Source organism: Aquarana catesbeiana, unplaced genomic scaffold (assembly GCF_042186555.1).
Source record: "Aquarana catesbeiana isolate 2022-GZ unplaced genomic scaffold, ASM4218655v1 unanchor225, whole genome shotgun sequence".
Lineage (NCBI taxonomy): Eukaryota > Metazoa > Chordata > Amphibia > Anura > Ranidae > Aquarana > Aquarana catesbeiana.
The window spans coordinates 1,145,747-1,160,575 of NW_027362652.1; the positions used below are offsets into that span (position 1 = coordinate 1,145,747).

The 14,829-nt window shown below is 46.2% G+C and overlaps 1 protein-coding gene across 1 annotated transcript in view; it reads right to left on the reverse strand.

The window, feature by feature from the left end:
- The window catches only part of LOC141121569 (uncharacterized), a 121,656-nt gene that overhangs the window by 63,543 nt on the left and 43,284 nt on the right, over nt 1–14,829 (reverse strand). The window lies entirely within an intron of this gene.

Genomic DNA, 14,829 nt, shown 5'->3' on the forward strand with positions numbered 1-14,829 from the left:
ACATGACAGAGATTACTACTCCCTTTTATCGGGAAGCCCACCCCCCCCAGTTAGAATCACTCCCTAGGACACACTTAACCTCTTGATCGCCCCCTAGTGTTTAACCCCTTCCCTACCAGTGTCATTTATACAGTAATCAGTGCATTTTTATAGCACCGATCGCTGTATAAATGACAATGGTCCCAAAATAGTGTCAAAAGTGTCTGATGTATCTGTCATAATGTCGCAGTCACGATAAAAAAACGCAGATCACCACCATTACTAATAAAAAAATAATAATAAAAATGTCATGAAACTATCCCCTATTTTGTAGACGCTATAACTTTTGCGCAAACCAATCAATATGCGCTTATTGCGTTTTTTGGTTTATTTTACCAAAAATATGTAGAAGAATATCGGCCTAAACTGAGGAAAAAATTTGTTTTTTTATATATTTTTGGGGAATATTTATTATAGAAAAAAGTAAAAAATATTGCTTTTTTTTCAAAATTGTCGCTCTTTTTTTGTTTATAGCGCAAAAAATAATAAAAAACCAGAGGTGATCAAATACCACCAAAAGAAAGCTCTATTTGTGGGGAAAAAAGAATTTGTTAGGGTGCAACGTCGCACGACCGCGCAATTGTCAGTTAAAGCGACACAGTGCCGAATTGCAAAAAGTGCTCTGGTCAGGGAGGGGGTAAAATCTTCCGGGGTTAAGCGTGTACATGTGGCAGGTGGAATTGCCTCTTGTAGGAGGGAGGTGTTGTTGGCGCTCTTTCCTGGAACTATCCTCCCATAGCAATGGGAGCAGACTTGTGCCGCAGAGGTTCACAAACTGTGCACAGGTACGGAAAAGAAGGAGCTAAGTGAGTGCGTGTCAATAACCTGCCCCCCCCCCACATGTATAATAATAATGTGGCCTTGGAGGAGGGGGGTGAAGTTCTTTCCTTCCCTTTCTTGCCCTGCCAGAATACATGCTCAGATAAGGTGTGGGTACGGTATGGATTTTTGGTTGGGATTAGTGTTGCCACCTCATCCCTTTGAACCCGAACACATATTAATTACACAGGTTCTGTGGCTGATTAAGGTGGTAATTAAACTCACTTGTTGCCTTATCTGCATTAAATTAGCCTCAGAACCTGTGTAATTCATACGTGTTCAGATTTAAAGGGATGAGGTGGCAACCCTAGTTGGGATTGCAGGTGTTTTTTTGTCCCTAAAATCCATAGCCGACCAATGATATGGTATTGAACGTGAGAAGGGAGACCACAAGGTCACTTTTTATTTTTATATTGTTTTATCTGACACTCACCAGCCTGAGAAGGATGCAGTCAAATATGGCCAAGGCCATAATACCGATGGAAAATGCTTCACTTCTTGCTACTGTTTGAGTTTTGTTTCAAAAGAACCTCCATTTAGTTTGTGGACCTCCGAATAAGCAAGACATGCAGCTCAGCCTTAATGCATACCACATATACTATAAATTACATATAGCACTATGCTACCTTTCTGTTCATGCTTCCATCGTCCAATCAATGAACATATAATACAAATACCGTGTTTTTAGAAGCAACACCTTCCAACTGGATTTCCCTCAGCCTGCCTTGTACTATCTAGATAAGAAGGTGGAGGAGAAAAGAAGCACCACCTAGGTGCAGTAATTAAAACAATCGTTTATTGTGTTAAAATAAAATACTCTTATGCCGTGTACAAACGGGCGGACTTTTCCGCATCAAAGGTCCGACAGTCTTGTGACGGACTTCCGAAACGAAAGGACTTGCACACACACAATCACACCAAAGTCCGACGGATTCATACGTGATGACGTACGACCGGACTAAGATATGATAGTTGATAGCCAGTAGCCAATAGCTGCCCTAGCGTCGGTTTTCGTCCAGCGGACTAGCATACAGACGAGTGGATTTTTCGACCGGACTCGAGTCCGTCGGAAAGATTTGAAGCATGTTCCAAATCTAAAGCCCGTCTGATTTTCGACCGAAAAAGTCCGCTGCAGGTCCGATGAAGCCCACACACGTTGGATTGTCCGATGGATTCGTCCTGTCGGACCGGTCCGGTCGAAAAGTCCGCTTGTGTGTACACGGCAAAACAGGATAAAAAAAAAAAAAAGGTTCTAGGCACATCAGTTCCAGGGAAGTGGAGCAGGTGATGTCATGCATCGGCGTCTGTTGCGCGTTCTGTGTAGTTTATCATGCTTGTTAGGGGAAGATGTAGTCACCTCTAATCTCTCCTGTGGCCACCAGGAAGCAGAAACCAGCGTGGAAGGCAGCCGGAAATGACGTCATTGGAACAACAGGCAAGGATTTGGCCTCAAACTATAGACTCGTTGATTGATTATACATGGTTTGAGATTCAGCCCTGACTCTGCACCGTTTTTGCCTTGTACTATCTAAATTCAAAAACCATCATGGCACAAAGGAAGCAGATTTCGCTCTGACTTTGAAATCCGAAGACATACTTGCTTACTGGCTGAGTGACCCCATGAAAGGTCAGTTATCATAATGTCAAAAAATTATGTCTTCTCACATACAGAAGTAAAAACTTTGTGGCATGTTTTTGTCTAATTCCATTTTTTTTGCTCATCTAGTAATTATACGATGAAATTCCACAATTATATGTTTCCATGCTTTATTTTCTTAAGCTTAAAGCCTCGTACACACGATCGGATTTTCGGCCGGGAATTGTGTGATGACAGACTGTTTGCCTAAAATCCGACCGTTAGTAGACAATCGTTGTCCAACTTTCGGCCAACATATGTTGGATGGCAGGCAGTAAAATCTCCATGGACAACGGTCTGTTGTCAGATTTTCGTATCGTGTGTACACAAGTCTGTCACACAAAAGTCCAAACATGCATGCTCGGAAGCAAGGACAAGCCGGAAGCGGTCCATCTTGTAAACTAGCGTTCATAATGGAGATTTAACATGCATGACGCGGCAAATTATGAATTGGCGAAATGCAGCGCACAATTTTCTTCTTCTTTAATGGGATAATAATGAAGCTGCTTTGCTGGTAAAACTGATGGAGTTATGGAAAACGTATTTGAAAATTCTTTTGTTTTCTAGTGATGTCAAGAATAATATTATTATGCTTGAAGTTTTTTTTTTTTTTTTTTTTGGTCACGTTACCACAACACCATTATCCCAGAGTTTTTAATCTCAAAGATACAACTATGTTGGTGTCCCTTGTTAATTTTACATTGTATTTTTGAAGATATAACTGCCTACTCCCAAACTGTCATTTGAAGTAAAACACATAGCCAGGTATTATTCTACACAATTTTTTTATTGTGCATAAAAAAAAGAAAACAAAAAAAATTAGACATGCTATCTGCCAATAGAACTTAACCAAAAAGTGCATTCTATGCATCCAAAAATATAGAAAATATACCAAATCATAATTATTCCACCAAAAAATAAAATAAAAGCCTCATGCATGTGTCCTGCTTCTTAATATAGGGGGTCAACAATGCCAAGAGTTGGTGAAAGCAGGGGTCCGTCATCCGGAGATAATTCCGAAAATCATCCAGATTATTCTCCTGGAGCTCCCGCAGCAAAGGCATATGACATAATTGGTCACGATTAATAAAGCAACCAATTTTTGGTCCAAGAAATCCTCCTCCTCCTGTTCCTGGACTGGACTTGGGTCACGTTCTCTCCTCCGATTCCACAACATGCCTGGTTGACGAACGGCCGTTCAGAAACAAACTGAAAAGCGCAAAATGAAAAGCGCGAATCAACACTCACCAAACCTCTACTAACATGAAATTAGCAGGAGCCCAAAGGGTGGCGCCTGACAATTTAACTTCCTCTTTATCGGCTCGTAGTACGTCTAGTATGTCACTACGTTAGTGTTTGTTGGCCGACAATTGTGTGGCGTTTGTATGCAAGACAAGTTCCCGGCACACGCCCTTCGGACAAAAGTCTGACGCTCTGTTGGCCAACAATCAGATCGTGTGTACGAGGCTTAAGTTTATAGTTTATTTGAGCAAAACATACACGGTTTTCTTCAAAACATTTGAGAAGCATTCAAGTTGGCTTGATATTGTTCCAGCAGCAGATGAAAGTCACTTGTACAGTTGTCAGAACACAGCGCTGCATACTTTATGCAGCTGTAGCTGCTAGAGTACAACACCCCACTGACAGCATCTCTCAAATGAACCATTTAGGCCCCTTTCACATGGGGTGGGGTCTGATTTGCTCAGCCGGGATCTGTCCGCTGATCCCTTGCTGATTCAGAGAACGGAGATAGCGATGTGACGTCAGCTTGTAGCCCCACCCGACACATTTCATGCTGACGCGCATCTTCGGGGGATGCTAGTGATACGTGTTGGCACGAAACGCGTCAGTGTGGGGCTACGAGTTGACGTCACGACGCCATTTCAGATCTCAGATCTGGCGGTTTTTGGAGTAAGTGCATTACTGTTTTTTGTGTGTCATTTTTATGTAATGAGCATCTGGATTCATTTTTATTAATTTAATTGTGCTTGTGAAGTAAGTCTAATAAATACTACACCATATCCAGCCCCTCCTGGTGTTTCTAGCTCCAAGCGGTGAGCGATATTTTTTCCATACAGTATGGGTGCTCAACCTGTGGCCCTCCAGCTGCCTTTTGGGAGTCATGCTTGTAACTCTCAGCGACTTGCAATGCCATATGGGACTTGTAGTTTCTGCAAAAGCTAGAGGGCCACAGATTGAGCACCCATGCCATACCTGTAGGCTACTAGGAGGACCCCCCCCCGGCTATTTGGTCAACCAGACACCCAGGAAAGGACCCGCAGGCAGAGGAAACCAGACCATCGTTATATTTCTATGCCGTTACCTTACAGCTGTGAGGTAAGAGGCCACCTCTTCTAGAGGTGTCACTGCATGGAAAGAAGAGATATCCACCACGCCTGTGTTGTGTGCACGATCAAGATTGGGACAATAACGCTTTCACTACTATTGAATTCAGAGATCATCAATCATCACTATTGCACTTTTTGTATCCATCAACACTCTGTGATTTTATAGTTTTGCTTATTTACTTATTTGCACTGGACGTTTATCTCACTATTGCGCCCTAAGGAATTATATGCAGTAGACTTTGGCGTTTTGACTGCCATCTTCTGTTTATTTCGAGTATTGCACTTTAAAAGTCACATTCAGTTTACACTAAGGGTTGGATATCCATCGTATGTTTGAATCTTAATTTTTATCATTTTATGTATATTGTGCCGTTCATTTGTAACAGCTCAGCACCATTCATTAGCACTGTATAATTTTTGGTTCTGGAGTCACCTTATCGGTACTCGCAGCAGTTACACTTTTATTTACCGTATTTACCGGCGTATAACACGCACTTTTTTCCCCTTAAAATCAGGGGAAAATCGTGGGTGCATGTTATACGCCGAACCGCTGCCTCGGAGGGGAAGGGGGGAACGAGTGCCGCCAAAATAGACAGAGCTGCGTGTACTGTATACTCAGCTAGGCTCTGCTCGCAGTCCCGCCATTGGACCGGTGTTGTGTCCATCATAGGAGCCAGGCCAAGGGGCGGGACTGCGAGTTGAGCCATGTACACAGGACATCCGGCTCTGTCTATCTCGGTGGCGCTCGTTCCCTCCTTGGCAGGGGAAAGACCGATGCACAGATGGGCACAAATCATGCTCCAATGATGGGCAAGGCTGCAGATGGACACTGGGCAAGGCTGCAATGATGGGGAAGGCTGCAGATAGACACTGTTCATGCTGCAATGATGGGCATTTAAAATGTAAGTTTTTTTCCTTAAACTTCCCTCCTAAAAGTTTTTTTCCTTCCCTCCTAAATTTGGGGTGCGTGTTATACGCCAATAAATATGGTATATATACTCAAATGCTACGTTCACCCTCTGCTCCCCTTTTTATCCAAACTCCTTGAACGTCTGGTCTACAACCAACTGAGCATCCACCTTGCTGATAATAGCCTTCTTGATCCCCTTCAGTCTGTATTTCATCCCCAACACTCCACAGAAACGGCTCTCCTAAAACTAACAAACGATTTACTAATGACCAAAACCAATGGTCACTATTCTGTACTTCTACTCCTGGGCCTCTCTGCTGCCTTTGATACGGTTGACCACCCCCTCCTCCTCAAAAAACTCCACGCCTTTGGTCTCCATGACTGTACTCTTTGCTGGTTCTCTTCCTACTTATCCAACCGTACCTTTAGCGTTTTTTACAACTCTACTTCCTCCTTTCCTCTTTCTCTCTCTGTTGGGGTACTCCAAGGTTCTGTTCTTGGACCTCTCTTATTTTCAATCTACACCTCCTCCCTGGGTCAGCCGATAGCCTCCCATGGCTTCCAATACCACCTCTACGCTGACGACACCCAAATCTTTTTCTCTACACCTCAGCTCACTCCTTCAGTCTCCTCACGTATCACTAATTTACTGACAGACATATCAGTCTGGATGTCACACCACTTCCTCAAACTCTATCTATCCAAAACCGAACTTATAGTTCTTCTCCCCCCACGTGCCCCTTCCCCTGATCTCTCTGTCAAAATCGATGGCACAACTATAAGCCCATCCCCACATACCAAGGTCCTAGATGTAGTCCTGGACTCTGAACTCTCCTTTAAGCCCCACGTCCAATCACTGTCCAAATCTTGCCGCCTCAACCTCCGCAACATCTCCAAAATACGCCCCTTTCTAACCAATGACACAACAAAGCTCTTAATTTACTCCCTGGTCATCTCTCACCTCGACCACTCCAACTCTCATTGGCTTACCTCTACATAGTCTATCACCTCTTCAATCCATCATGAATGCTGCTGCCAGACTCATCCACCTTACCAATCACTCTGTGTCTGCTATTCCTCTCTGTCAATCCCTCCACTGGCTTCCGCTCGGCCAAAGAATTAAATTCATAGTTACATATAGTTACATAGTAGGTGAGGTTGAAAAAAGACACAAGTCCATCAAGTCCAACCTATGTGTGTGATTATGTGTCAGTATTACATTACATATCCCTGTATGTTGTGGTCATTCAGGTGATTATCTAATAGTTTCTTGAAGCTATCAATGCTCCCCGCTGAGACCACCGCCTGTGGAAGGGAATTCCACATCCTTGCTGCTCTTACAGTAAAGAACCCTCTACGTAGTTTAAGGTTAAACCTCTTTTCTTCTAATTGTAATGAGTGGCCCCGAGTCTTATTAAACTCTCTTCTGCGAAAAAGTTTTATCCCTATTGTGGGGTCACCAGTACAGTATTTGTAAATTGAAATCATATCCCCTCTCAAGCGTCTCTTCTCCAGAGAGAATAAGTTCAATGCTCGCAACCTTTCCTCATAACTAAGATCCTCCAGACCCTTTATTAGCTTTGTTGCCCTTCTTTGTACTCGCGCCATTTCCAGTACATCCTTCCTGAGGACTGGTGCCCAGAACTGGACAGCATACTCCAGGTGCGGCCGGACCAGAGTCTTGTAGAGCGGGAGAATTATCGTTTTATCTCTGGAGTTGATCCCCCTTTTAATACATGCCAATATTCTGTTTGCCTTATTAGCAGCAGCTTGGCATTGTATGCCATTGCTGAGCCTATCATCTACTAGGACCCCCAGGTCCTTTTCCATCCTAGATTCCCCCAGAGGTTCTCCCCCCAGTGTATAGATTGCATTCATATTTTTGCCACCCAAATGCATTATTTTACATTTTTCTACATTGAACCTCATTTGCCATGTAGTCACCCACCCCATTAATTTGTTCAGGTCTTTTTGCAAGGTTTCCACATCCTGCGGAGAAGTTATTGCCCTGCTTAGCTTAGTATCGTCTGCAAATACAGAGATTGAACTGTTTATCCCATCCTCCAGGTCGTTTATGAACAAATTAAATAGGATTGGTCCCAGCACAGAACCCTGTGGAACCCCACTACTCACCCCTGACCATTCTGAGTACTCCCCATTTATCACCACCCCCTGAACTCACCCTTGTAGCCAGTTTTCAATCCATGTACTCACCCTATGGTCCATGCCAACGGACCTTACTTTGTACAGTAAACGTTTATGGGGAACTGTGTCAAATTCTTTTGCAAATTCCAGATATACCACGTCTACGGGCCTTCCTTTATCTAGATGGCAACTCACCTCCTCATAGAAGGGTAATAGATTGGTTTGGCAAGAACGATTCTTCATGAATCCATGCTGATTACTGCTAATGATATCATTCTTATTACTAAAATCTTGTATATAGTCCCTTATCATCCCCTCCAAGATTTTACATACTATTGATGTTAGGCTAACTGGTCTGTAATTCCCAGGGATGTTTTTTGGGCCCTTTTTAAATATTGGTGCTACATTGGCTTTTCTCCAATCAGCTGGTACCATTCCAGTCAATAGACTGTCTGTAAAAATTAGGAACAACGGTCTGGCAATCACCTGACTGAGTTCCCTAAGTACCCTCGGATGCAAGCCATCTGGTCCCGGTGATTTATTAATGTTAAGTTTCTCAAGTCTAATTTTAATTCCGTCCTCTGTTAACCATGGAGGTTACTAACAACTACTTACAAAGCCATCCACAATTTCGCCCCCAGCTACATCACTGACCTAGTCTCTAAATACCAACCTAATCATTCTCTTTGTTCCTCTTGAGACCTCCTGCTCTCTAGCTCCCTCATCACCTCCTCCCATGCTCCCCTCCAGGACTTTACCAGAGCCTCTCCAATCCGATGGGACTCCTTACCCCAATCTGTCTGATTATCTGCTACTCTACTAGCTTTTAGATGATCCCTGAAAACTCTCCTCTTCAGAGAAGCCTATCCTACCCACACCTAACAACTGTATTTTCATTTTCTCCATCAGCTCATCCCCCACAGTTATTACCTTTTGTTCCACTTGACCCTCCCTTCTAGATTGTAAGCTCTAACGAGCAGGGCCCTCTGTATTGAATTGTAATGTAACTGTACTGTTTGCCCCCATGCCCCCAAAGCACTGTGCAAACTTTTGGCGCTATAGAAATCCTGTATAATAATAATAATAACTCACCTTCACCTATAGTGATAGTGCAGGAGTACCCCCCCCCCCCTTTTTCATGCCATACAGTATTGCTGTGACTCGCATCAGGAGTCCCCGGTGGAGCTCCCCCTCGCATCAGGAGTCCCCAGGGAAGCCCCCCCTCACATCAGGAGTCCCCGGCGGAGCTCCCCCTCGCATCAGGAGTCCCCGGCGGAGGCCCCCCCTCGCATCAGGAGTCCCCGGCGGAGCCCCCCTCGCATCAGGAGTCCCCGGCGGAGCCCCCCCTCGCATCAGAAGTCTCCGGTGGAGCCCCCCCTCGCATCAGGAGTCCCCGGCGGAGCCCCCCCTCGCATCAGGAGTCCCCGGCGGAGCCCCCCCTCGCATCAGGAGTCCCCGGCGGAGCTCCCCCTCGCATCAGGAGTCCCCAGGGAAGCCCCCCCTCGCATCAGGAGTCCCCGGCGGAGCCCCCCTCGCATCAGGAGTCCCCGGCGGAGCCCCCCCTCGCATCAGAAGTCTCCGGCGGAGCCCCCCCTCGCATCAGGAGTCCCCGGCGGAGCCCCCGCTCGCATCAGGTGTCCCCAGTGGAGCCCCCCCTCGCATCAGGAGTCCCCGGCGGAGCTCCCCCTCGCATCAGGAGTCCCCGGCGGAGGCCCCCCTCGCATCAGGAGTCCCCAGGGAAGCCCCCCCTCGCATCAGGAGTCCCCGGCGGAGCCCCCCTCGCATCAGGAGTCCCCGGCGGAGCCCCCCCTCGCATCAGAAGTCTCCGGCGGAGCCCCCCCTCGCATCAGGAGTCCCCGGCAGAGCCCCCGCTCGCATCAGGTGTCCCCAGTGGAGCCCCCCTTACGATTCCCAGAGCTTTTCTTCCAATAATAATAATCCAAAAAGTGACAAAAAAAAACAAACGAAACTCCATATTAAGTGTAACTAATGAATCCATAGAACCACTGTGCAAATAGAATATAAAAAAGCAATAAATACAGCACTCTAAAATAAGTAATGGTAGTGCAACTATGTGATCTGTGCAATAATAATATAGAATAAATATATATAAATAATGACAGATAAAAATCCACACAAGTGCAATAAATAATAATTAAGTCCAATGGTATCAAAAAGGTGCTTAGATCAGTGAAGAAACGTGCCCTTGGTAAAAAGGTCCCATAGACGATACAATCAAAATTGATAAAACAGCTCCACGATCCTCCTCAAAATGACTCTCCTAGGGATCTCTCGTCCTAACACCGCATAGGATTTTCCCTATAGAACCTCCATTCACGTGGTTGTTTTACATTTCTATTATATTCATTTTTTTGAGCAATATTTATTATACTTTTTTGAGCGTCACTTAATCATCAGTTTTTTACACCATTTATATTTTAATTTGATTGAGCGCTACATTCATTTAATATTTTGTTACCTACATTTACTAGCGCCTGGGTTGTCCACTATTTGCGCCTGAATTATGCCTACTCTACATGAATGGGTGCCCGGATTGCGCCTACTTGACCCCTATTAGCGGCTCAGTTGCTGCTGCTCTGTACCAGCCGATTTAGATAGCTACAGCTTGTGCGCAAGTGTGGTAGAGCAGAGAGCGCCCCTTCAAGCCCAGCAGCGTGCGGGTGTGATTTCCAATGCTGCCTATCAGTGCCGGGACAAGGTCACCCAGTGCCCAGGGCGAACATACCAGATTGCGCCCCCCCCCCCCCCCCATTTACAGTGCAAGGGTTCAGTAGCAAGTGATGCAGAGCTCAGGAATGGAAAAAAAAAACATATTAAGGATTGTGGAAATAGGGTTCAGAAGACTGGTATAAAACCCAATATGTTATATATTGCAGTTTAACAATCATTAGATGTGGTGGCTGCATTAGTTTTATTTTAGGCTTTTCCCCTCTGTTTTCACCTGGCGATCTGGCCAGTGGCATATGTCCTGTATTAGAGTGCCCCCAATCTGGATAAAGGAGCACAGAAGGCACAGCTGATAGCAGCATAGTCAGTCTGGGAAGGAGGGTAGTGTTAGATGTACTAGCAGATTTAGCCAAACTCAATAGCCTATGAAAAACAGGATCACACATTCTCCACACTTCAGCACACTGGACTCCTCTACTTTCTGCTCTGCTGTCTAAAGTCAACATGGGAAAGAGAATGAGGAGGACACGCTCTGACACACAGGGGGGCTCTGACACACAGGGGGCTCTGACACACAGGGGGGCTCTGACACACAGGGGGCTCTGACACACAGGGGGGCTCTGACACACAGGGGGGCTCTGACACACAGGGGGGCTCTGACACACAGGGGGCTCTGACACACAGGGGGGCTCTGACACACAGGGGGCTCTGACACACAGGGGGGCTCTGACACACAGGGGGCTCTGACACACAGGGGGCTCTAACACACAGGGGGCTCTGACACACAGGGGGGCTCTGACACACAGGGGGCTCTGACACACAGGGGGGCTCTGACACACAGGGGGGCTCTGACACACAGGGGGCACTGACACACAGGGGGGGCTCTGACACACAGGGGGGCTCTGACACACAGGGGGGCTCTCTGTGCTCTGACACACAGGGGGGCTCTGACACACAGGGGGGCTCTGACACACAGGGGGGCTCTGACACACAGGGGGCTCTGACACACAGGGGGGCTCTGACACACAGGGGGCTCTGACACACAGGGGGCTCTGACACACAGGGGGGCTCTGACACACAGGGGGGCTCTGACACACAGGGGGGCTCTGACACACAGGGGGGCTCTGACACACAGGGGGCTCTGACACACAGGGGGCTCTGACACACAGGGGGCTCTGACACACAGGGGGGCTCTGACACACAGGGGGGCTCTAACACACAGGGGGGCTCTGACACACAGGGGGCTCTGACACACAGGGGGGCTCTGACACACAGGGGGGCTCTGACACACAGGGGGCTCTGACACACAGGGGGGCTCTGACACACAGGGGGGCTCTGACACACAGGGGGGCTCTGACACACAGGGGGCTCTGACACACAGGGGGGCTCTGACACACAGGGGGGCTCTGACACACAGGGGGGCTCTGACACACAGGGGGCTCTGACACACAGGGGGGCTCTGATTCCCAACAACATCGATGGCATTTGCAGCTTGCTGAAATAATGTTTCCCCAGCCTTTATCCCCAGTCTGCACATGTACAGAGCTCTATGCTAACACCTCAGCTCTTTTCTGGGAATGTGGGGCTGACAGAGCAGGGGAGGGCTCAATAGACTGACAGGAGACTGAGCTAATAGGGACAGGTATTTATTTTTTCATTGCACCCAGCTTATATCAGGCAAATAATATAGTAAGTACACTGCTGTTAGTGAGACATATCCTGTGTTTAGGATGGGAGACAGCTGGGGGGAGTTAGTTAAGCACTGGATCCCCTCCCTATACACAAGTACTAGATGGATCAGCAGAGAACATTAACAAATGAAAAGTCCCAGTATATTCCCAACATATATAAGAATTGTTCTTCACTTTTTGTAAACCTGCTCTGCAAAGTACAGGGCGAGTTTACAGCACAGCCAGGTAGAGTTTGGAAGGCAGAGCAGTGGGGACTCACATGGAAGAAAACTAACATCCATCCTGTGAGATCTTCATGTTGGGAGAGCTGTATGATGTATGCAGGGGGCGGAAAGCAATGATCGGAACTGCACTGTTGTATCATCTTGCTCCGCCCACCTGTAGAGGAGCTCTCAGTGTCACAGCCCGATCCAGCCAGCCAGACTGATGAGAAATCAAGGCCAGTAGAATGAATTGTTCTCCCTCTGTGCCAGAATGTGGTTGCCGCTGTAGAGAGGAGGCAAGCAATATGTATGGGTGCATCCTCAGCCCACTTTTTGGGCAGACTGTACAATTGAGTGGAGCCATAACCTAAATATTCTCTGCATGCTCATGCTGCTGTCGGCGACCTAGAGCCCCCTCCCACACTCCTCCCACACCCTGCCCAGGGCAGCCGATCCTCCCGCCCACCCCTTGTACCGGCCCTGCTGCCTATAGATGGCAGTGCTGAGCCGATGACGTCACTGAGAATCCAGCTTCAAGATAAAGAGAGCACTGCTATAACCTCGCCGGACGCAGTGGCGTGTGTCCTTAATCCAAGCCAGGCGAAGCCAAGCCAAACCAAGCCGAGCCAAGGAGGCATATCTCAAACTAAACTGTCTTGCACGTCCACGAGTTCTAGTCTACCCTGGGGGCTATGTGGACAGGGTTGTGCAACACACACATTTTTTTCCTACATTTTTTTAATTAGTCATTTTATTTATGGTATTTATGATTTTCATTTATTATTTTTATACCCCTTTATATTTATTCATTATTCATTTCATCAAGCACCCATTTTTATACACCATTATTTATTTTTAGATTTACCCATTATTATATTTTTTTTTTCTTTTTCTACACCATTTTTTATTTTTCATATGCATTTATTATTTTTATACACCCTGATTCATAGTTATTTTTATATTTATTAATTATTATCCTCATTATTTTTCTTTATTTTTATACACCCTTATTTAGAGTTATTTTTATATTTATTAACTATTATATTTATCATTATTATTTATTTTATACACCCTTTTTTTTTATCTTTATTCTTTAAATTTATTCATAAATGTATCCTTTTTTATTTTTTTATATACATGTTTATTCATTATCTTTATTTTTTTATGTATATTTATACTCTCTTATTTTTTTATTTTATATTACTTTTATTTGTTTATATTTTTAACCTATTTTTTTCCATTCACAATCTTTTATTTATATTTATTTATTATTAATGTCATCGCACACCCATTTTTATTTTTATACACCGTTATTTATTTTTAGATTTACTCATTATTAAGAAAGCGGGGCCCCATTCACAGGGGCCCTGGGGCCCAGGAACCATTCCTAACAAGGAAGAGACCTGGTGTAGTATAAAAGGGGTTTTTAACCGATTCAGCCCTCGGAAGATTTTACCCCCTTCCTGACCAGAGCACTTTTCCTGACAGACTCCATGGCAGCCTACGTATGGGTTAATCCCGCCTCTCATACCTCATAGGACCCCACTCCCATAAATCTTTGCTTCTAGACAGAGACTGTGTTCCTTTTTTGTCCTCCTCCTAGGACCAAGTGTATCTCTTACCTTATGAAGTTTTGTGGATCCAGTCCTGGTGGTTCGCACGTGTTTGATGATGGCGGTGTCTTGTTGGAGTCCAGCGTCCCCAGCTATTAGCAGGGCGGACATACGGGGTTCACTCTGATGCCTGAAGAGCTGATTATACCGGCCATTGGCTGGGGAGCGGCATCTCGGCCAATCGTCCCAGCTATTAGCGGGAGGCCTCCCTCATTATTACCCCGGTCGTGCGGTGAGCGCTCCTCTTGCTCCCATTCCAGGATGGATCCCCTCAGGTGCCGTGGTAATGTATACTTCTGTCTATGAATTTTTTTTTTGGCAGCCTGTTGTGTGTGTTTGTTTTGTCCAAAATGCCTTTTTCCTATGGCCATGGCGGCTGGGACGCATCTGCGTTCCAGTCCGCCGCTTCCCCGCTCCGACTGCGCAGCTGCGAAGTCTCGATTGAGATCGAGGCTTGGTTCGCACCTGCGCAGTCTGCGCGCGATGACGGCAACTGCGCATGCGCGCGAGCGCCGTGGAGCGGCGTCGGTCACAGCGTAGGGACGCTGTGGCCGCGATGACGTCATCACAGGCGGCAGATTCAAATAGCTGTCACATACAGCTATGCTTTGGGATGCTCTTTCGCTCAGGCAGCGGCTTCCCTGTGTCCATCTCTCTGGCTTCTGAGGTAAGGAGCTTTGTACCTTCCTGTGTCTAGGTCTCTTTCTCCAAATAGGGGAAAGAGAAAGTGAAAGTAT